Below are 24,206 nucleotides of genomic sequence, written 5' to 3'. Positions count from 1 at the left end.
AACATAAATTGAGAAAAGGGAAATGTTAGGAACTTACCGCCAAATCCTTGGCTATCCATTCCAATAATCTACCTCTGATAGTGGCAAGAAGAAATGTCCAGGGCAAGTATAGTTTTTTTCTGTGATGAACCTCAAAAGGTTATGATATGCTTTCTTTCAGTATTTCTTTCATAACTGTTGATTTGCAATACAGGCTTTATCAGTGAGGTGTTTCTCAAAAATGGGGTCTTTTACGTCACAATTACCTGGTGCACTTTTTAAAATGTAGATTTCTGGACCCCTCCCATTATGTCTATTAATGTTTGCTTTATATATTTAGGTGGTCCTATGTTGGGTGCATAGATATTTACAAATGCTATATCCTCTTGTTGGATTGATCCCTTTATCATTATGTGATGCTCTTCTTTGTCTTTTGTTACAGTCTTTAAAGTATATTTTATCCGATGTAAGTACTGCTATCCCAGCTTTCTTTTTGTTTTTATTTGCATGAAATATCTTTCTTCATTCCTTCACTTTTGGTCTGTGTGTGTTTAGATCTGAAGTGAGTCTCTTATAAGCAGCATATAGATGGGTCTTGGGTTTTTTTGTTTGTTTGTTTGTTTGTTTGTTTTTTTAATGATTGTTTAATGATTTTCTTTAGTGTCATGTTTGGATTTTTTTTGTCTTTATTTTCTCTGTATCTATTATAGGTTTTTGGTTTGTGGTTACCATAAGGTTCATATATAACTATTTATATATGGAAAAGTTTATTTTATGTTGATAGTCACTTAAGTTCAAATGCATTCTACAAATACTACATTTTTATTCCCTGCCTCTACATTTTATGTCTTTTACATCATGTTTTACATCTTTTTATTTTGTGTCTTCTCTAATTATTATATAGTTGTTTTTTTTTTTTTTGGAACTTCATCATTTAACCTTCACACAGGTTTTATAAGTGATTGATCCACTACCATTACTATATATTTGCCTTTTCCAGTGAGAATTTTAGTTTCATGTGTTTTCTTATTAATTAGTGCCATTTCATTTCAGCTTATAGAAGTCCCTTTAACATTTCTTGCAGGGCCAGTTTAGTGGTGGTGAACTCCTTTAGATTTTGCTTGTCTGGGAAACTCTTTATCTCACTTTCAATTCTGAATGATAACCTTGCTGGATACAGTATTCTTGGTTGTAAATTTTTGTTTGTTTGTTTGTTTTATTTTGTTTCAGCACTTTGAATATATCATGCTGCTCCATTCCGGTCTGCAAAGTTTCTGCTGAAAAAATTGCTTCCATTATATTAACTAGTTGGTTTCCTCTTACTGCTTTTAGTACTCTCTCTTTAATTTTTGACATTTTACCTATAATGTGTCTCTTTGTAGGTCTCTTGGGAGTCATCTTGTTTGGGACTTTCTGTGCTCCTGGATCTGGATGTCTGTTTCCTTTCTAGGATAGGGAAGTTTTCAGCCAGTATTTCTTCAGATACATTTGTTCCCCATTCTCCCTTTCTTCTACTTCTGGGATCCCTATAAAGCAAATATTCTTGTGCTTGATGTTGTCCCAGAGGCCCTTAAGCTATCCATATTTAATTTTTTCCCCTTTTTGTTCTGATTGGGTGATTTCCATTACCCTGTCTTCCAGATTGCTAATCATTCTTCTGTATCATCTTATCTGCTATTGATTCCCTTTAGTGTATTTTTCATTTAATTTATGTTACTCATGTTATTCCATTCTTTAGCTATGAATGATTCTTTCTTATATATTTTTTAACCCTTTGTTGAAGTTCTCACTGTGTTCATCCATTCTTCTCCTGAGTTCAGTGAGCACTTTTATGACCATCATTTTGAATTCTTTACCAGGTAAATTACTTATCTTCATATCATTAAGGTTTTTTTTTCTGATGTTTTGTTTTTTCTTTTGTTTGGAACATATTTTGTCTCCTCATTTTGCCTAATTCTCTGTGTCTGTTTCTATATATTAGGCAAAACTGCTACCTCTATCAGTCTTGAAGTAGTGACTTTGTTTAGGTGATGATCCTTCTCATTCAACCCTCCCCTAGCTCTTTGTTGTCTCTTAAACCTTTTTGGTTGTATATACTGCCTTATTTATTCCTGATTTGCCCCTGCTGTTCAGCATGTGCCAAGACTTGTCAGTGTTCCAAAGAAAGGAATTCAGTGATCACCTAGTTTCAGGCTGATTGGATGCCAGACCCTCAGGCAGAAGCTTTTAAAGTTTGCAAATATATACAGTCCTGAGGGGCTGCAGTTGTAATCCCTACTGGCCTCCAAGCCTCTCCTCCTCTTTCCTTTCCTTTTCTTTTTAATTTTACAAGAAGTTCTAATAGTACTGTTATTCCAGAATCCTGTAATAACACCAAAGAGTTACCTTATGTGTACATTGTAGACCCAATACTATTCCATCTTAGTTGTTATCTTTTCAGAAAAAAAACAAAAAAACAAAAAAAAAATCCCTTCTTTTCTTACTTATCTTTATGCATTCTTGACCTCAGCTTCAACTTCTCTCCTCCACCTACTACATGGATATCATTGATCAACCACAATTTTGTTGTTTATCTCTGAGCCTACTACAGTTCTACTTTGTGCTTGCTAAGATAATGATGGACAAAGGGCCATTATTTTACATGTTCTGCATATTTGTTTATGTTATTCAAATTATTTGTAACTCCACCCCCCTAAAAATACTCAGCATTTTTATCAGGGTGATGTACCTGCTAGACATTTCACCACATTAGACTAATATCTTTCAGAAATAATATGTAGTTCCTCCTAGATTTCTTTGTGGTTTTGTACCTGATAGTTTGGATTTCATTATACTGTAATATTGTATTAGAAATTGACAGCCACAGAACTAATATGATCAGTAAGTATGTTTTTGGTTGTTGTTTGGGAAGTGCAGTCATCCCTTGGTATCCACGGGGTATTGTTTCCAGGAACTGCCACATATATCACAATCTGCACATGCCTAAATTCCACAGTCAGCCCTCCACATCCATAGTTCCACATACATGGGTTCAACCAACCATGGATTATGTAGTACTGTAGTATTTATTGGGAAAAAAATCCATGTATAAGTGGACCTGTGCAGTTCAAACCCATGTTCTTCAAGGGTCAACTATACAGTGTTTTAAATAATTGAAAATTACATATAAAAACCTGAATTTGTTGTTTCTTTCGACAGACTGGCAACACTAGGAATGGATTATCACATGGCAAAATTTGCTGGAACTCTCTTCTCTGCCCTCTTTAGAGAGCCTATAGGTTCTCATGGCCCTTCAACCTTGTATCATTTTTCACTTGAGCATCTAAGAACCCTTGAATTGCCTGCCGGGGCCTATAGGCATGTGACACATGATACAACACAAAATTTGGTTTATTCCTGAAATTTATTATTTCCCAAATAATACATGTATTTGTTCCTTTATCTGGCACTTTAGAAAAGTTGAAGTTTCTTGGGCATTAATGATAATATAGCAAATTTTGTAAGTGATGCTCACACATTCTGAGACCTATCTTTCTACATGTTTGTTTGATAGATCACATTATATGTACTTCAAAAATGAAACTGTAAAACATGTATGTGATGGGACATAGTTTCCTTTTTTCTGCTTAAGATAGAGGACTAGATTTCAGGTTTAGATTCTTCAAAGCATGGACAAGGAAAGGCAGGATAGCTAGTCAGTTGACTGAAGAATATTTCTTAAACATCTTTTCTACTATATCTACCACTAAATAAAACTTAGTATTTCAGAATCTAATGAAATAATAGATTTCATCTTGTACAACTAATATCCCAGATCATAGATGCTGTATACTCCTTTAGCCACTGCCTTAAAGAATTTGTGAGATAATTAATATCACAAAACTACAAGCAGAAAAGTTATAAACATACAAATTTACAGTAATCTAATAAGACACAGAAGGAAAATATCAAAATTATTATCTTAAATACCCAACCATTAGAAATGGTAAGCATAAAAGAGTACATTTATTGGGATTAAGCAGTAATCTGTACAATCCCACATGCTAAAAGAAAAAAATATTATGTTTGAACCATATAATTTAATCTATTCTAATGTTAAAAAAATTATGTAGACAATAATGAATTCTGATATACCTGTTGATATTTTCTTCATAGAATAAGTTATTGTATTAATAACACAGAATGGTTGTTAATTATTATTTTCAAAAGAATACCAAGTTTCCAAATGGATTTCCCTATACTGTCATATTCAAAGTTCACATTGAGTACTTCACCTCCAGTGGAAATAAAAATTAAAGCTGTAGTCTGTGACCGTTACTTTTTAGACTGTTCAATCATTGGATCTAAATTGGTCCCTTAATGAGAGTGTGGGAGGGCTAAGAGAGAGTAAGAAAGATAATACATTATGTTTAAATAACCAGAAGACTATGAGATGAGCGCACGAGTGTGTGTGCGCGCACACACACACACACACATATTTTTAGATGCAGACATCATAATCGTATATATATTATGTTTTTGCAAAACTCAAAGTAAGAAGAATTAGGGCAATGATATTTACTATATAATTTTAAGTACTAAGAGGAAAACCCCTTTATATTTTAAATATAGCCATACACTTTCTAAAAAAATGAACTCTTCGCTAATCACAAGAACCTCTTTGTAAACATGCCACAGTCCTTCACTTTCTGCACACCTTCTTCTTTTAAGAATTTTGACCTCAGTTGCTTCAAAAAGATCTAGTAAAATTTTTATTAGTGGCTTTACTGTGCTTTTCAAAATTCTTATCAAGTGCAGATAATGTCTCTATTTCCTTTTATTTTGGAAGACAGGGTGAATAAATTTTTAAGTGATTTTTAAAATCCTGTGTTGTATGAATTGGATCAAGTAGCAGATGACATGAGAAGTATTGGATTATTAAATGAAAGAAATAGGTTCACAATTGATTTTTTTTTTTGAGAATGATCCCAAAGTTAGGTAGGCGACATAAGACCAGATAAAGAACAAATACGTTAATAAGAAGAGGTCTTATGACCTGAATGGTCAAATGGAAATAGCTGTATTTTACAGACTAAGCTTCTGCTGCTGGTAGAATAAACAAAGAAAAAAACATTACATTTTTCCTTTTCTCACATTCCTGTCATAATATTGTCCCTAGTTTGCACAGTAGTTCTATTTCATTACTTGTTATAATTCCTTCACTCTGAGAAGTTGTATTAATTTTGAAAAATCTGTGAATTTTTTTATATTTGTTTGTCTGTAACCAGAAATGTGTTTCTTAAACATGCTTTTCTTCCTCAGAACACAATTACACATTTCTGAAAATATAACTTTCTTTTCCTTGAGTAAGGGTGACTACAACAGAACTTAGGTAGCACCCACCTCCTAGAGGTGTTCAAATAAAAGCTGTCTGACTAGCTAACAGATTTTACAAACTTGAAGTTAGGTCAAAGGTTTCTCTGAACTCTAAGAGTCTGTGATAAGAGAACCTACTGGATTTGTATCTACCAAAAAGCTGATATAAATTTGAGTGTACCTGAAACATATTTTTTAATAAGTTTAACTTTCTCAACAGCAGGCCCACTCATCTGGACATTTACAAGGCTTAGAGTAAGAATGCAGATAGAATCTCACACATCAAATGTATAAATATTAAAAGTTATAAATTAAGCTACATATGGTTAAATACAATATGTTCCATCCTCCTACCTTGACAAATACACTTTCATAACAACTTAGAAGGACAAGTTTAAATTTAGAATTCTGGGACTTGTGTGATTTTCTTGTTGGGACAGGAAGGTATAGGAAAGTGGTCCCAGCCCCAGCCTGCACCTGGCCACCCTCTATTCCCAAACTCAGCTCCATCCTTCACGATGCATGTAGACTTCCCAGCCTACACATTCAAGCTGCCACACCTCCCTGCAAACACTGCCCACTGGGTCTAAGAGTGCACATATGGGTCATGTGTTCTGACCCTGGGAATGTGGACCTGGGAAAGAGGCCTATGAAGGTTCATGTAGCAGGAAATTCCAGGGTACCAGGTACCAATGAGTTGTAGAACAGTAGTTGATAAACAAAGTATAAAATAGAAGATTTGTTTTTATTTTTAATTCGTCTTGAAATGATACTTTTACAAAGTGAAAAAAATTTCTAGGAAAATGAAATAAAAGCAAATATAAATACATTGCAAGTTTTTTTACTAGGAAATTCACCAGAATTACTATTTCAAATTACTCTAGAAGTTTGAAAGATTTGCTCCCAATTTCAGTTCTTACCACACTGTGGGCTGGAAATTAGTCTAGGATCTCATAGGGGAAGTGAGCAGGCACATCCCTGGGCAAGAGGTGGGCTACAGAATGGTCAGACGAAGGGATCAGGGAAGGGGCCTATCTTGCCCAAGTTTAAAAACAGTATTGCATATGGCATGGTTAATGGTCTAGAACTTACAAAAACAAAACAAAACAAAACAAAACAGTTGAAGGGAATTTATTTTAAATGATGTTCTTCTAATGGGTAAAATTAGTCTCCATTTAGACATTTTATTTGGCACACTGTTTACTCATCTACATATTCCTTTTTGCTTTTTTCTTAAGTGTGATCCATGTGCTAGAGACTAACTTTTGGCACTGAAACTATCTTTTCAATAAATTTATTTAAAAATATTAAATAGCCGAAAGTCAGAAACATAGTAAAACACGGAAAATATGTTCATTTAACAGAGAGCCGTGTAATCTCATATTTGAAAGTATTTTATAAGAGGATGAATTCAGCCTATATATTTAAGTTTATAAGTTCTGATTAGTTTAATAAACACAGACTACCTCATTTTTTAAGATATTTAACCAGATAAGGAACATTCCAGCCTATTCTAATTAGGTCATAGGATTGAATTAAGCATTGGAAGTAAATGGTGTTTTTGCTTCCAATTTTCCTTTAACATTTAGGTTCTAAAAGTTAAAATCAATTGTCATACTCTATTCAATAAAAAAATGTAGTCCATATAGTCATAACATGTTCAACAGCTAAAATAGTCCTCCAAAAATGAATTAATTATGAAAAGTTTTAAAAAATAGTTCTTGTAATTTCTTCCCCTTAAGTACAAAGTATATCAGTTTTGCAATTCAATAACTTATAAATAATCTCAGTGTGCCGTATCTCTTTACCTTGAAATTTTGGTTCCAAAGAAATACTCATGACAGTTATAAGCAATAAATTTATTAAGTAACAGAGAATACACTGTAATTGGACATCGTATGCAGTACTAAGTACTCCATATAATTTTATCAGATGAAAATTCCTAAAATTATGTGAATTTAAGCTGCAAACTTAAATTTACAATTCAAAGATTTGTTGCTTCATCCATTTGCTGTATCGCACTGTATTGCTTATTTGTGGCCTTTTCTTTCTCACTCTCATGCTTGTTAATTTTCTCTCCACTGGACTTACTTGAAGGGCATTTTTTTTTTCTCCAATTTGAAGTAGCATTTTTCATTCATGGCAGCTTCATGGTGGTATAGTGACAAGTGTCAATAGAGATCAGAAAATAAACATGACCAGTTGATAATAATTAAGATAATTGATTTGAACAATCATGTTAATATCTTTTAAAGACTGTTAAAAGAAGTTTAACTTTTTCACAGATTGTTTTACATGTGCTATTTTCACACTTATGTATAAATTCACCTGATGGTAAAAATGGATGTAATAAATTTGAGAGAACTAACAGTGATGACAGTACAATTACAGGCATTGAGTACACTTCCAACCCTCATTTCATCTGCATAAAGAAGGGAAGAATTGTTGATTACATGTCCACCCTTCTCATCTGTATGGCCTCAAACTGAGATAGTTCAAAATGCATTCTATGAGAAATGTGATTCTCTTTCCTTTTCCTACCTTTTCTCTCACACACTTTGCTGTTCCATTAATGGAGTCTCAGTAACACTATAAAGAATAATTAAGTGAACACTTGCAAAATAAAAAATAGAAAACTCTTCTTTTCCAAGATGCTCCTGGAAATTTTATGAGTATACATTGATATTGGATGACATAGTATTTGAACAAACATCTTACAGAAGGTGAAAAAAAATGTCTTAGATATCCAAACATGGTTCTATCCTATCACTATCAAATTCTGATTTGTCCTGAAAAATTTTATAATGTAAAATCTCATTCTCAGATATATGTTAGAATGGGCTAACAACATTCTTCCCTGGGAACTCTTCTTTTTATTTTATTTTATTTATTATTTTTTAACACCTTTATTGGAGTATAATTGCTTTACAATAGTGTGTTAGTTTCTGCTTTATAACAAAGTGTTTCAGCTATACATATACATATATCCCCATATCTCCTCCCTCTTGCATCTCCCTCCCACCCTTCCTATCCCACCCCTCTAGGTGGTCACAAAACACTGAGCTGATCTCCCTGTGCTGTGCAAGCTGATCTCCCTGTGCAGTGAGGCTGCTTCCCACTAGCTATCTATTTTACATTTGTAGTATATATAAATCCATGCCACTCTCTCACTTCGTCCCAGCTTACCCTTCCCCCACCCCGTGTCCTCAAGTCCATCCTCTACGTCTGCATCTTTATTCCTGTCCCCCCTAGGTTCTTCAGAGCAATATTTTTTTTTAAGATTCCATATATATGTGTTAGCGTACAGTATTTGATTTTCTCTTTCTAACTTCACTCTGTATGACAGGCTCTAATTCTATCCACCTCACTACAAATAATTCAATTTCGTTACTTTTAATGGCTGAATAATATTCCATTGTATATATGTGACACATCTTCTTTCTCCATTCATCTGTTGATGGACACTTAGGTTGCTTCCATGTCCTGGCTATTGTAAATAGAGATGCAATGAACATTGTAGTACATGACTCTTTGAATTATGGTTTTGTCAGGGTCTATGCCCAGTAGTGGGACTGCTGGGTCGTATGGTAGTTCTATTCATAGTTTCTTGAGGAACCTCCATAGTGGCTGTATCAATTTACATTCCCACCAACAGTGCAAGAGGGTTCGCTTTTCCCCACATCCTCTCCAGCATGTATGGTTTGTAGATTTTTTGATGATGGCCATTCTGACTGGTGTGAGGTGATACCTCATTGGAGTTTTGATATTCATTTCTCTAATGATTAGTGATGTTGAGCCTTCTTTCATGTATTTGTTGGCAATCTGTATATCTTCTTTGGAGAAATGTCTATTTTGGTCTTCTGCCCATGTTTGGATTGGGTTGTTTGTTTTTTTGGTATTGAGCTGCATAAGCTGCTTGTAAATTTTGGAGATTATTCCTTTGTCAGTTCCTTCATTTGCAATATTTTCTCCCATTTTGAGGGTTGTCTTTTCATCTTGTTTATGATTTCTTTTGGTATGCAAAAGCTTTTAAGTTTCATTGGGTCCCATTTGTCCCATTTGTTTATTTTTGTTATTTTTGTTTATAAAAACAAAACATTTCTCTAGGAGGTGGGTCAAAAAGGATCTTGCTGAGATTTATGTCATATAGTGTTCTGCCTATGTTTTCCTCTAAGAGTTTATAGTGTCTGGCCTTACATTTAGGTCTTTAATCCATTTTGAGTTTATTTTTGTGTATGGTGTTAGGGAGTGTTCTAATTTCCTTCTTTTACATGTAGCTGTCCAGTTTTCCCAGCACCACTTATTGAAGAGACTGTCTTTTCTCCATTGTATATTGTTGCCTCCTTTATCAAAAATAAGGTGACCATATGTGCGTGGGTTTATCTCTGGGCTTTCTATCCTGTTCCATTGATCTATATTTCTTCTTTTTATTTTAAATACACACGCGTGCACACAAACACACACAATCTCTACTTTGTGTTAATTTATTTTAAATAAATATTTTCTTTATTTTAATATTTAATAAATATTCATACTAGATTTATAGAAAAGGTAGCTGTTTTTTATGTTCATATATTATAGTTATTGCTCTCAGCTCATTGGTGCATGTGTTTTAACGAGCTACTTTGTTGAAGATATATTATTTTATAAAATTTTTCAACAGTTTAGTCTTTCAAAATGCCGCCTTGGTATCAGACCACTGTATGTGATATTTACCTTGAGCAAACTCTCCTACAACCAGGGACTTACACCTTCCCAAATTTGCTCTTGTACCTTCCCCTGTTAATAATGAAAATCTAAATACCAACCGACCCCATGGGCTAATGAAAGAAGGGAATATACTAAATATAGCAACAAGGCAATATTATTAGAGATTGATGGCCACAGTATAAAAAGGACTTAGAAAAATTGACCATTCAGAATAATCTTTCACCCTTTAAATGAAAGTTATCAAAAACGAAATTAAAAAAAATACTGAGTTGGCCAAAACCTTCGTTCGTTTTTTTCCCTAAGATGGCTCTAGTAGGACTTAGTTGTCTTTAACTTCATTCGAAACAATTTTGTTAGATTGTTTGTCATAGCTGTCATATCGGTATGCATTAAAAAAAAACTTATCAAAATTGGAAAATTGTATAGCTATTTTAATATTTAAGATGGAAGAAAAAAAGCAACATTTTTGGCATATCATGCTTTATTATTTCAAGAAAAGTGAAAACACAACTGAAATGCAAAAAAAGATTTGTGCAGTGTATGTAGCAGGAGCTATGACTGATCGAATGTGTCAAAAGTGGTTGGCGAAGTTTCTTTCTGGAGATTTCTCGCTGGACAATGCTCCACAGTTAGGTAGACCAATTGATGATGATAGTGATCAAATCGAGACATTAATTGAGAACAGTCAACATTATACCACACAGGAGATGGTATACTCAAAATATCCAAATAGCTGACGTACTCAAAGTATCCAAATCAAGTGTTGAAAATCATTTGCACCAGCTTGGTTATGTTCACCGATTTGATGTTTGGGTTCCACATAAGTTAAGAGAAAAAAACCTTCTTGACCATATTTCTGCATGCGATTCTCTTATTCTCTACTTAAATGTAATGAAAACCTTATGTTTTTGAAACGAATTGTGATGGGCAATGAAAAGTGGTTACTGTACAATAATGTGGAATGGGAGAGATTGCAGGGCAAGCGAAATGAACCACCACCAACCACACCAAAATACCGGTCTTCATCCAAAGAAGGTGATGTTGTGTATATGGTGTGATTGGAAGGGAGTCCTCTATTATGAGCTCCTTCCGGAAAACAAAACAATTAATTCCAACAAGTACTGTTACCAGTTAGACCAACTGAAAGCAGCACTTGACGAAAAGCAACTGGAATTAGTCAACAGAAAACACATAATCTTCCATCAGGATAATGCAAGACTGCATGTTTCTTTGATCACCAGGCAAAAACTGTTACAGATTGACTGGGAAGTTCTGATTCATTTGCTGTATTCACCAGACATTGCCCCTTCAGATTTACATTTATTGATATTTCAGTCTTTACAAAATTCTGTTAATGGAAAAAATTTCAATTCCCTGGAAGACTGTAAAAGGCACCTGGAACAGTTCTTTGCTCAAAAAGAAAAAAATGTTTTGGGAAGATAGAATTATGAAATTGCCTGAAAAATGGCAGAAGGTAGTGGAACAAAATGATGAATGCATTGTTCAATAAATTTCTTGGTGAAAATGAAAAATGTGTCTTTTATTTTTACTTAAAAACCAAAGGAACTTTTTGTCCAATCCGATATCTTCTTACTGCTCTTATTTCTGCCTTGCACTCCTCCTTGCCCTCCTCCATTACACTCACACATACACCCACACACACACTCATACACACTCACAATCATTTTAGGTTCCTTGATTGCAGGGATTGTTTACTACTCATCTTGGATTCCCCAAAAGACCTAACACAGAGCCTGTGTTAACATCATTAGGTGTGGCATGAATTATAATGGGAGCAGAAAAATTGTTCTGCATCAAGACACATCTACTGAAACATATCAGCAGATGGAGTATCTTTGCAGACATTGGCAAGGACATACTACGAGCAGTAGAGAGCTATGCAGGTCTATGTGGTGTCAGTGCATTCAGGCTACTATAAAAAAAAAGAAAGAAAGGAAAAAAGGATAGACTGGGTGTTTTATAAACAACATAAATGTATTCCTCACAGTTCTGGAGGCTGGAATTCAGAGATCATGGTGCCAGCAGATTCGGTGTCTGCTAACAACCCGCTTTCCAGTTCATAGATGGCCATCTTTTTACTGTGTCCTCATGTAGCAGATGGGGGCAGGGATCTTTCTGGGGCCTCTTTTATAAGGACACTATCACATTCATGAGGGCTCTGCCTTCATGACCTAATCACCTATCATAGTCCTCACCTTCAAATACCCTAACATTGGAGATTAGGTTTCAACATGTATGTTTTGGCAGCAGGGGGACATTTAGCCTCTAGCACCAGAGTTTCAACAGCACTTACTAATACCACATGCAAGAAAAACAATCAAACTGACAGTTGCAATTATCTCATCGTGTGGACAAAATTTGATGCATAGTCATTCAAATGACTTGCTACTGGGCAATAATAAATAAATGCTCTTGGAATTTCAGAATTATTTTAGGCTGCAGTATGAAATAATCTCTGTGATATTTGATTACTAGCAACAAAAATGTTAAATATAAGGGATAGTTTATTTTTATGGTTCTTCATTATTTCTTCATTGTGATGATAGTTACAATTTCGACTGGGAGAACATGGATGATTTTACTAAAAAAAAAAAAAAAACAGTTGACTGTTTTACTTTGTTTTGTGAAAACACTGATGGTTTTACTGCAGTTTAAGCAATTACTATGGTTTTGTTTTGGGGTTTTCGTGTTTTTTTTTTTTGGCATTGGATTCAATTGGATCAAATTGTCTAAACTAAAGAAGCTTTCAGTTGGTATTTTTCTCTTTTTATCAGGAATATTTGTTATATGGTAGGCATTTTGAAAGTGGTTGTAGGAAAGAAATTAGGACAAAATATGGAAAGAGTATGTAAATAAATACATTAGAGTTCTTCCCACAAAAGCACAGCACTTTGTTAGAGTGCTAAATATTGGGTAGGCCAAAAAGTTCTTTTGGCTTTTTTGTAAGCAATTATGGAAAACCCGAACAAACTTTTTGGCCAATCCAATATTTGACTGAAGTATCCACAGATGAGTACAAAGATGTATGTGCTGAGGTCTTGACATTAAAATTCTTCTAAAACCAAGTGTTGAAATAGACATCTTTTTGCATCTGTAATAAGAACTGTTCCAAACACTCTCACACACATTATGCTTTAGAATTAACCAATAAATTAAAACTTCTGAAGTCCAAGACCATAAATGAAGTAAAAACCACAGTTATTCACTACTCAGTTACCTAATTGAATTAACATTTATGTAGTCCCATCATTCCACAGTACTTCATGTATTTTTATTTTTAAAACTGTATGTTGTTCGTCTAGTATTTTGATCCACTTTCTTTTCTATTTTATTTGCTTTTAAAATTTTGTTTCAGACTTACTGAGGTATAATTGATGAATAAAAATGTAAGGCATTTTAAATTATACAACGTGGATATATGTATACTTTGTGAAAAGATCCCCCCCCATCAAGTTAATTAACACATCTATCACCTCACATATTTACCTTTTTTTTTTTTTTTCTGGTGAGAACATTTAAGTTCTACTTCTTCTCGCAAATTTCAGTTAGAGTTCAGTGTTATCAACTATACTTATGTTACTCATTAGACTTTCTGATTTTATACATCTTATAACTGAAAGTATATACACTTATACCAACCTCTGCCTATTACTCCTACTCCCCAATACGTGACAACTCTCTTTTTTCTATGAATTAAGACTCTCTTTTTTATTTTTTTAGGTTCCACATATGTGATTCCATGCAGTATTTGTCTTTCTCTATATGACTTAGTGTCACTTATCATAATGCCCTCCAGTTTCACCCGTGTTGTTGCAAATGACAGGATTTATTTCCTTTTTAAGGCTGAAAGGTATATGTGTGTGTGTGTGTGTGTGTGTGTGCGCGCGCATAAATTTTCTTGATCTATTCATCTACTGACAGATGCTTAGGTTGTTTCCATAGCCCTGTTATTGTGAGTAATGCTGCAGTGAAGACGGGATTATCGATAACTCTTTGAGATAATGGTTTCATTTCCTTTGGATATCTCTAGCAGGAAGTGGGATTGCTGAATCTTAGGGTATTTCTGTATTAAATTTCTTGAGGAACCTCCATACTGTTTCACAGAGGCTGTAACGGTTTACATTCCCACCAACAATGTACAAGGGTTCCTATTTCTCCACATCCCCACCAGCATTTGTTATTTCTTACCTTTTTGTGGATAGCCATCCTAACAGGTGTGAGTGAGGTGATAACACATTTTTTAAAATTTAATTTTATTTATTTTTTTATACAGCAGGTTCTTATTAGTCATCCATTTTATACATATCAGTGTATACATGTCAATCCCAAACTCCCAATTCATCACACCACCATCACCCACCCCCGCCGCATTCCCCCCTTCATGTCCATACGTTTGTTCTCCACTTCTGTGTCAAAATTTCTGCTCTGCAAACCGGTTCATCTGTACCATTTTCTAGGTTCCACATATATGTGTTAATATATGATATTTGTTTTTCTCTTTCTGACTTACTTCACTCTGTATGACAGTCTCTAGATTCATCCACGTCTCAACAAATGACACAATTGCATTCCTTTTTATGGCTGAGTAATATTCCATTGTATATACGAACCACACCTTCTTTATCCATTTGTCTGTCGATGGGCATTTAGTTTGCTTCTATGACCTGGCTATTGTAAATAGTGCTGCAATGAACATTGGGGTGCATCTGTCTTTTTGAATTATGGTTTTCTCGGGGTATATGCCCAGTCGTGGGATTGCTGGGTCATATGGTAATTCTATTTTTAGTTTTTTAAGGAACCTCCATACTGTTCTCCATAGTGGCTGTATCAATTTACGTTCCCACCAACAGTGCAAGAGGGCTCCCTTTTCTCCACACCCTCTCCAGCGTTTATTGTTTGTAGATTTTCTGATGATACCCATTCTAATTGGTGTGAGGTGATACCTCATTGTAATTTTGATTTGCATTTCTCTAACAATTAGTGACGTTGAGCAGCTTTTCATGTACCTCTTGGCCATCTGTATGTCTTCCTTGGAGAAATGTCTACTTAGGTCTTCTTCCAATTTTTAGATTAAGTTGTTTGTTTTTTTTAATATTGAGCTGCATGAGCTGTTTATATATTTTGGAGATTAATCCTTTGTCCGTTGATTCATTTGCAAATATTTTCTCCCATTCTGAATGTTGTCTTATCGTCTTGTTTATAGTTTCCTTTGCTGTGCAGAAGCTTTTTAAGTTTCATTAGGTCCCATTTGTTTAGTTTTGTTTTTATTTCCATTACTCGAGGAGATGGATCAAAAAATATCTTGCTGCGGTTTATGTGAAAGAGTGTTCTTCCTATGTTTCCCTCTAAGAGTTTTATAATGGCTGGTCTTACATTTAGGTCTCTAATCCATTTTGAGTTTATTTTTGTGTATGGTGTTAGGGAGTGTTCTAATTTCATTCTTTTACATGTAACTGTCCTGTTTTCCCAGCACCACTTATTGAAGAGACTGTCTTTTCTCCATTGTATATCCTTGCCTCCTTTGTCATAAATTAGTTCACCATAGGTGAATGGGTTTATCTCTGGGCTTTCTGTCCTGTTCCATTGATCTATATTTCTGTTTTTGTGCCAGTACCATATTGTCTTGATTACTGTAGCTTTGCAGTATAGTCTGAAGTCAGGGAGTCTGATTCCCCCAGCTCCACTTTTTTCCCTCAAGACTGCTTTGGCTATGTCTCCATACAAATTTTAAGATTTTTTGATCTAGTTCTGTAAAAAAAAAAATGCCATTGGTAATTTGATAGGGACTGGATTGAATCAGTAGATTGCTTTGGGGACTGTAGTCATTTTCACAATATTGATTCTTCCAATCCAAGAACATGGTATATCTCTCCATCTGTTGGTATCATCTTTAATTTCTTTCATCAGTGTCTTATAGTTTTCTTCATACAGGTCTTTTGTCTCCCTAGGTAGGTTTATTCCTAGGTATTTTATTATTTTTGTTACAGTGGTAAATAGGAGTGTTTCCTTAATTTCTCTTTCAGATTTTTCATCATTAGTGTATAGGAATGCAAGACATTTCTGTGCATTAATTTAGTATCCTGCAACATTACCAAATTCATTGATTAGCTTTAGTAGTTTTTTGGTGGCATCTTTAGGATTCTCTATGTATAGTATCATGTTATCTGCAAACAGAGACAGTTTTACTTCTTCTTCTCCAATTTGTATTCCTTTTATTTCTTTTTCTTCTCTGATTGCCGTGGCAAGGACTTCCAAAACTATGTTGAATAATAGTAGTGAGAGTGGACATCCTTGTCTTGTTCCTGATCTTAGAGGAAATGCTTCCAGTTTTTCACCATTGAGAATGATGTTTGTTGTGGGTTTGTCATATATGGCCTTTATTATGTTGAGGTATTTTCCCTCTATGCCTACTTTCTGGAGAGTTTTTATCATAAATCAGTGTTGAATTTTGTCAAAAACTTTTTCTGGATCTATTTAGATGATCATATTGTTTTTCTTCTTCAATTTGTTAATATGGTGTATCGATTGATTTGTGTATATTGAAGAATCCTTGCATCCCTGGGATAAATCCCACTTGATCATGGTGTATGATCCTTTTAATGTGTTGTTAGATTCTGTTTGCTATTATTTTGTTGAGGATTTTTGCATCCATATTCATCAGTGATATTGGTCTGTAATTTTCTTTTGTTGTCGTATCTTTTTCTGGTTTTGGTATCAGGCTGATGGTGGCCTCATAGAATGAGTTAGGGAGTTTTCCTTCCTCTGCAATTTTTTGGAAGAGTCTGAGAAGCATGGGTGTTATCTCTTCTCTAAATGTTTGATAGAATTCACCTGTGAAGCTCTCTGGTCCTGGACTTTGTGTGTTGGAAGATTTTTAATCACAGGTTCAATTTCATTACTTGTGATTGGTCTGTGCATATTTTCTATTTCTTCCTGGTTCAGTCTTGGAAGGCTATATCTTTCTAAGAATTTGTCCATTTCTTCCAGGTTGTGCATTTTATTGGCATACAGTTGCTTGTAGTAATCTCTTACGATGCTTTGTATTTCTGTGGTGTCTGTTGTAATTTCTCCTTTTTCATTTATAATTTTATTGATTTGAGTCCTCTCCCTCTTTTTCTTGATCAGTGTGGCTAATGGTTTATCAATTTTGTTTATCTTCTCGAAGAACCAGCTTTTAATTTTATTGGTCTTTGGTATTGTTTTTTTGTTTCAATTTCATTTACTTCTGCTCTGATCTTGATGATTTCCTTCCTTCTGCTAACTTTGGGTTGTGTTTGTTCTTCTTTCTCTAGTTCCTTTAGGTGTAACATTAGATTTTTTTTTTTTTTGAGGCTTTTCTTGTTTTTGAGGTAGGCTTGTATAGCTATCAACTTCCCTCTTAGAACTGCTTTTGCTGCATCCCATAGGTTTTGGATCATCATGTTTTCATTGTCATTTGCCTCTAGGTATTTTTTGATTTCCTCTTTGATTTCTTCAATGATCTCTTGGTTATTTAGTAACGTATTGTTTAGCCTCCATGTGTTTGTGTTTTTTACGTTTTTTTCCCTGTAATTGATTTCTAATCTCATAACGTTGTGGTCAGAAAAGATGCTTGATATGATTTCAATTGTCTTAAATTTACTGAGGCTTGATTTGTGACCCAAGATATTATCTATCCTGGAGAATGTTCCATGCACACTTGAGAAGAAAGTATAATCTGCTGTTTTTGGATGGAATGTCCTATAAATATCAATTAAATCTATGTGGTCTATTTAAACCTTGTGTTTCCTTATTAATTTTCTGTTTGGATGATCTTTCTATTGGTGTAAGTGTGGTGTTAAAGTCCCCCACTATTATTGTGTTACTGTTGATTTCCTCTTTTATAGCTGTTAGCAGTTGCCTTATGTATTGAGGTGCTCCTATGTTGGGTGCATGTATATTTATAATTGTTATATCTTCTTCTTGGATTGATCCCTTGATCGTCATGTAGTGTCCTTCCTTGTCTCTTGTAACATTCTTTATTTTAAGGTCTATTTTATCTGATATGAGTATTGCTACTCCAGCTTTCTTTTGATTTCCCTTTGCATGGAATATCTTTTTCCATCCCTTCACTTTCAGTCTGAATGTGTCCCTAGGTCTGAAGTAGGTCTCTTTTAGGCAACTTATATATGGGTTTTGTTTTTGTATCCATTCATCAAGCCTGTTTCTTTTGGTTGGAGCATTTAATCTCTTCACGTTTTAGGTAATTATCGATGTGTATGTTCCTGTTACCATTTTCTTAATTGTTTTCTTTTTTTTTTGTAGTTCCTTTTCTTCTCTTGTTTTTCCCACTTAGAGAAGTTCCTTTAGCATTTGTCGTAGAGCTGGTTTGGTGGTGCTGAATTCTCTTAGCTTTTGCTTCTCTGTAAAGCTTTTGATTTCTCCATCGAATCTGAATGAGATCCTTGCCAGGTAGAGTAATCTTGGTTGTAGTTTCTTCCCTTTCATCTCTTTAAGTATATCATGCCACTGCAGTCTGGCTTGTAGAGTTTCTGCTGAGAAATCAGCTGTTTACCTTATGGGATTTCCCTTGTATGTTATTTTTCATTTTTCCTTTGCTGCTTTCAATAATTTTTCTTTGTCATTAATTTTTGGTTATTTGATTAATATGTGTTTCGGTGTGTTTCTCCTTGGGTTTATCCTGTATGGGACTCTCTGCACTTCCTTGACTTGGGTGGCTATTTCGTTTCCCATGTTAGGGAAGTTTTCAACTCTAATCTCTTCAAGTATTTTCTCCGGTCCTTTCTCTCTCTCTTCTCCTTCTGGAACCCCTATAATGCAAATGTTTTTGCATTTAATGTTGTCCCAGAGGTCTCTTAGGCTGTCTTCATTTCTTTTTATTCGATTTTTTAAATTCTATTCCCCATCAGTGAATTCCACCATTCTGTCTTCTAGGTCACTTATCTGTTCTTCTGCCTCAGTTATTCTGCTATTGATTCCTTCTAGTGTATTTTTAATTTCATTTATTGTATTGTTCATCTCTCTTTGTTTGTTCTTTAATGCTTCTAGATCTTTGTTATACATTTCTTGCATCTTCTCAATCTTTGCCTCCATTCTTTGTCTGAGGTCCTGTATCATCTTCACTATTATTATTCTGATTTCTCTTTCTGGAAGATTGCCTATGTCTGTTTCACTTAGTTGTTTTTCTGGGGTTTTATCTTGTTTCTTCATCTGTTACATAGCCCTCTGCCTTTTCATCTTGTCTATTTTTCTGTGAATGTGGTTTTCCTTCTGCAGGCTGCAGGATTGTAGTTCTTCTTCCTTTTGCTGTCTGCCCTCTTGGTGATAACACTTTTTGATGCACCCTATTGGTGATATTTCAGGGTTTTTTTAAATCTAATTTTTGCAGCCATCATCACCATCCTTAGTTAATTTCATGTATCCAGAAATGAAGGTGTACATTATCCTTGATAGCACTGTATTAGAAGAAAGAATATTAAATGCATTTATATAAAAGGCAAAAGTTACATACTTGTACAATACAAAAAATATTTTCGAATGTAGGACTATAGTTGTTATTTCTAATGGATACACCCATAATGCCTAGAGTGATTATAAGGAAAATCAGGCATTGAGCGTAATTGAAATTTAATAGATCTTCTCTTTTATTTTATATTGTACTTGAGAGCTTGAGGAATATTTCTGAGTGCATTTATTTAGGGATTTTAGTCTTTTATTCTAGCATGAAGGGACTAACTAAGAAGATTAGAATGTACTATGCATGCTGAGGTTACTCAGCTTGTAAATAAACACATATTAAAGAAGTTTTTAATTTATGTTTACAGATAATTGGTTCAAAAAGATGTATTAAAAATATGTTAAAACTATTTGAAGACTCTTTTCAGAGTTTTTTGAGAATGGTATAGGACTCCCTCCTCTGTGGCCCAGAAGCACCCCTTATTGTCAGGGATGAGGGTTGAATATAAAGTTGTCTTAAGCAGCTTGAGTCTAATCCAAGGTCTTTGAAAGGATATCGAGATTAATTAGCCATTGACGCTGGATGCAAAGAGCAGAGTTTTAAGTGACATACCCATTGTTGAGAAAATACAAATATTGATATAAAGTCACCTACCAACCCAGTGAATCCTTCCCAGAAAATAAAGAAAATAATTAATTAGTTTTACTATTGAAAATGGATTAAATCAGACCATGATGCACATGATAGGCAATATGCTAAAGAGACTGCAAAAAGAGAAAAAAAAAATCTAACCTATTTTTATAGTCAAGTAGATATAATCATTTCACATGTTAATTGTCCATATCAAAAGAAGAAGGATAGTGCATTATGTTGTTTATAAACCATCAGGTCTCTCCTACCTTTTTTTTTTTTTTAATAGTAACCTGAATGCACTATCCTTGTCTTCTTTATGACAAGAAGGAAGTTACATCCTGAATCCAAGCACCTAGGCTTTACCACTCACAGAAACAGGGTGACAGGGCACCATCCATCTTCATGTTCACATTTCAAAGAGATGACTCCCATGGCCTCCAAGAGAGACATTCTTGGGGTGCAAAACTGGTAAGAGGTTTATTTAGCTTTTAAAACATTTACATACATCTGAAAGAAGCAGAGAAAGCAATCATTTGTAATTGCAAGTTTTCTAAAAGAAATGCTAAAGAGAGGTGGGAGGGGAGGAGTTATTTTTCCCTTTTGTTATTAGGGAAATTTTGAATTTTTTCTAGATTTGTGTTTGTACTTATAATTTTTCTTTTTGTGACTATTTTATAATAAAGCTACAATTTTCTAATTATCTCTATTGCTGTTTCTGCTTTATCTTGGCAATTTGCAATCATCTAAATATACAGCAAGTCCACAGTAAAATACAAAGCAAAGCAATTGTCAGGGTTACAATAAGATGAATTTAAAAATTCAGTGCAATATTAGCCTTTATGTTTATTATACCAGTGGTGAATGGTTAAAGCAGATTTTTGATTAGCAATGGTCAAAATTTTTCTTTCATCATACATTAATTTTACAAACTGTTGTGATGTCTATATTGCTTATACTTTCAAATGATTAACAATATGAGTATCATTTTGTAGTTTCATATGAAGTATTACCTAATTCAGTCTTGTTGAGTAGCTTCATTCTGGAGCCTGAATCTAAAGTTTTAACTAAGTGTTTTCCTTCACAGGCCCAATAAATTTCTCCTAGTTCTCATCAATCACATAAGTAACATTATAGTTACGAGATGATCTGGGCCCTTCAGTAATTATTCATCTTTTAAAATATTTTTTTCTAGACAGGAAACATAAAAATACTCAGAACCATTATCTAGTATTATTATGCACCTATTGAAGGCACATACTGAAGTTACAGTGTTTAGTATACATGACTCTAAGTGTTGTAAGTCTTGAGGACAAACCCAGCCTGTGGGCCATTTTTTGCCTGAGTCCAAATCAATAATTGTATTATTATAACAATCAAATAAATCTACATGATTAATAAACATCCACTTTTTAAACGTATATATGTATATGTATATATATATATATATATATATATATATATTCTTTTTTATATTCTTTTCCATTATAGGTTATTATAAGATGTTGAGTGTACAGTCCCCTGTGCTAGATAGTAGGTCCTTGTTGGTTACCTATTTCATATACAGTAGTGTGTATATTTTAATCCAAACTCCTAATTTATCCCTTCCCACCCCCTTTCCCCTTTGGTAACCTTAGTTTTTTTCTATTTCTCTCTTGTAAATAAATTCATTTGTATCATTTTTTTATTCCACATATATATGATATCATAAGAAATTTGTCTTTGTCTGACTTACTTCACTCAATATGATAATCTCTAGGTCCATCCATGTTGCCGCAAGTGACGTTATTTCATTCTTTTTTATGGCTGAGTAATATTCCATTATATATATATACATATATACATATATATATATATATATATATATATATATATATATATATATATATATATATACACCGTATCTTCTTTATCTTTTCATCTGTCGATGGACACTTAGGTTGCTTCCATGTCTTGGCTGTGTAGACAGTGCTGCTATGAATGTTGTTGGGGTGCATGTATTTTTTCTATAGTTTTCTTCAGATATATGTCAAGGAGTGGGATTGCTGGATCATATGGTAGCTCTATTTTTAGTTTTTTAAGGAAACTCCATGTTTTTCTCCACAGTGGCTGCACCAATTTACATTCCCACCAACAGTATAGGAGGGTTCCTTTTTCTCCACACCCTCTCCAGCATTTATTATTTGTAGACTTTTTGATGATGGCCATGCTGAGCAGTGTGAGGTGATACCTCATTGCAGTTTTGGCTTCCATTTCTCTAATAATTAGCAATGTTGAGCATTTTTTCATGTTCCCGTTAGCCATCTGTATGTCTTTTTTGGAGAAATGTCTATTAAGGTCTTATGCCCATTTTTTGATTGGGTTGTTTGTTTGTCTTTTGATATTGAGCGGTATGAGCTGTTTGTATATTTTGGAGATTAGTCCCTTTTTAGTTGCTCCATTTGCAAATATTTTCTCCCAGTCTGAGGGTTGTCTTTTTGTCTTGTTTATGGTTTCCTTTGCTGTGCAAAAGCTTTTAAGTTTAATTTTATCCCATTTTTTTAAATTTTTGTTTTTATTTCCATTACTCTAGGAGATGTGTACAAAAGAATAGTACTACGATTTGTGTCAAACAGTGTTCTGCCTGTGTTTTCCTCTAGAAGTTTTATAGTATCCAGTCTTACATTAAGGTCTTTAAACCACGTTGAGTTTATTTTTATATATGATGTTAGAGAATCTTCTAATTTCATTCTTTTACATGTAGCTGTTCAGTTTTCCCAGCACCACTTGTTGAAGAGACTGTCATTTCTCCATTCTATATTCTTGCCTCCTTTGTTGTAGATTAATTGACCATAAGTGCATGGGTTTATTTTCAGGCTTTCTATTGTGTTCCACTGATCGATGTGTCTGTTTTTGTGCAAGTACCGTACTGTTTTGATGACTGTAGCTTTGTAGTACAGTCTGAAGTCAGGGAGCCTGATTCTTCCAGCTCTATTCATCTTTCTCAATATTGCTTTGGCTATATGGGGTCTTTTGTGTTTCTATACAAATTTTCAGGAGGATAGGTGTTAACTCTTCTCTAAGTGTTTGGTAGAATTTGCCTGTGAAGCCATCTAGCCTTCACCTTTTATTTGTTGGGAGTTTTTTTTTTTTTTTTTTTTTGGGTGGGAGTTTATTAATTAATTTATTTTTGGTGTGTTGGGTCTTCGTTTCTGTGCGAGGCCTTCCCCTAGCTGTGGTAAGCGGGGAACACTCCTCATCGTGGTGCGCGGGCCTCTCACTACCGCGGCCTCTCTCGTTGCGGAGCACAGGCTCCAGACGCGCAGGCTCAGCAGTTGTGGCTCACGGGCCTAGTTGCTCCGCGGCACGTGGGATCCTCCCAGACCAGGGCTCGAACCCGTGTCCCCTGCATTGGCAGGCAGATTCTCAACCACTGCACCACCAGGGAAGCCCTGTTGGGAGTTTTTTTAATTACTGATTCAATTTCAGTACTGGTAATTGGTGTGTTCATATTTTCTCCTTCTTCCTGGTTCAGTCTTGGGAGATTGTACCTTTCTCAGAATTTATCCATTTCTTCTAGGTTGTCCATTTTATTGGCATATAGTTGCTTGTGGTAGTCTCTTATGATCCTTTGTATTTCTGTGGTGTCAGTTGTAACTTCTCCTCTTTCATTTCTGATTTTATTGATTTGGACCTTCTCTTTTTGCTTGGTGAGTCTGGCTAAAGGTTTTTCAATTTTGTTTATCTTTTCAAAGAACCATCTTTTAATGTTTTTAATTTCATTGATCTTTTCTATTGTTTTCTTAGTCTCTAATTCATTTATTTCTGCTCTGATCTTTATAATTTCTTCCTTTCTACTAACTTTGGGTTTTGTTTGTTTGTGTTTCTCTAGTTGCTTTAGGTGTAAGGTTGGGTTGTTTATTTGAGATTTTTCTTATGTCCTGAAGTAAGCTTGCATCAGTATAAACTTCCCTGTTAGAACTGCTTTTGCTGGGTCCCATAGGTTTTGGATTGTCATGTTTTCATTTTCATTTGTCTCTAGGTATTTTTTGATTTCCTCTTTGATTTCTTTAATGATCCATTGGTTGTTTAGTAG

At 34.4% G+C, this 24,206-nt stretch overlaps 1 protein-coding gene across 3 annotated transcripts in view; it reads left to right on the top strand.

Annotated features, from left to right (window-relative positions):
* Positions 1-24,206, top strand: part of CSMD3 (CUB and Sushi multiple domains 3) — a gene marked incomplete at both ends in the record, with an annotated part of 1,095,706 nt that overhangs the window by 524,518 nt on the left and 546,982 nt on the right. The gene's annotated exons all lie outside the window — the stretch shown is intronic.

Source organism: Mesoplodon bidens (genome assembly GCF_964165515.1).
Source record: "Mesoplodon bidens genome assembly, chromosome: 16".
In the NCBI taxonomy this organism is placed as follows: domain Eukaryota; kingdom Metazoa; phylum Chordata; class Mammalia; order Artiodactyla; family Ziphiidae; genus Mesoplodon; species Mesoplodon bidens.
The sequence above is the reverse complement of the archived record's forward strand: the minus strand, read 5'-3'. Positions and strand labels throughout refer to the sequence as shown.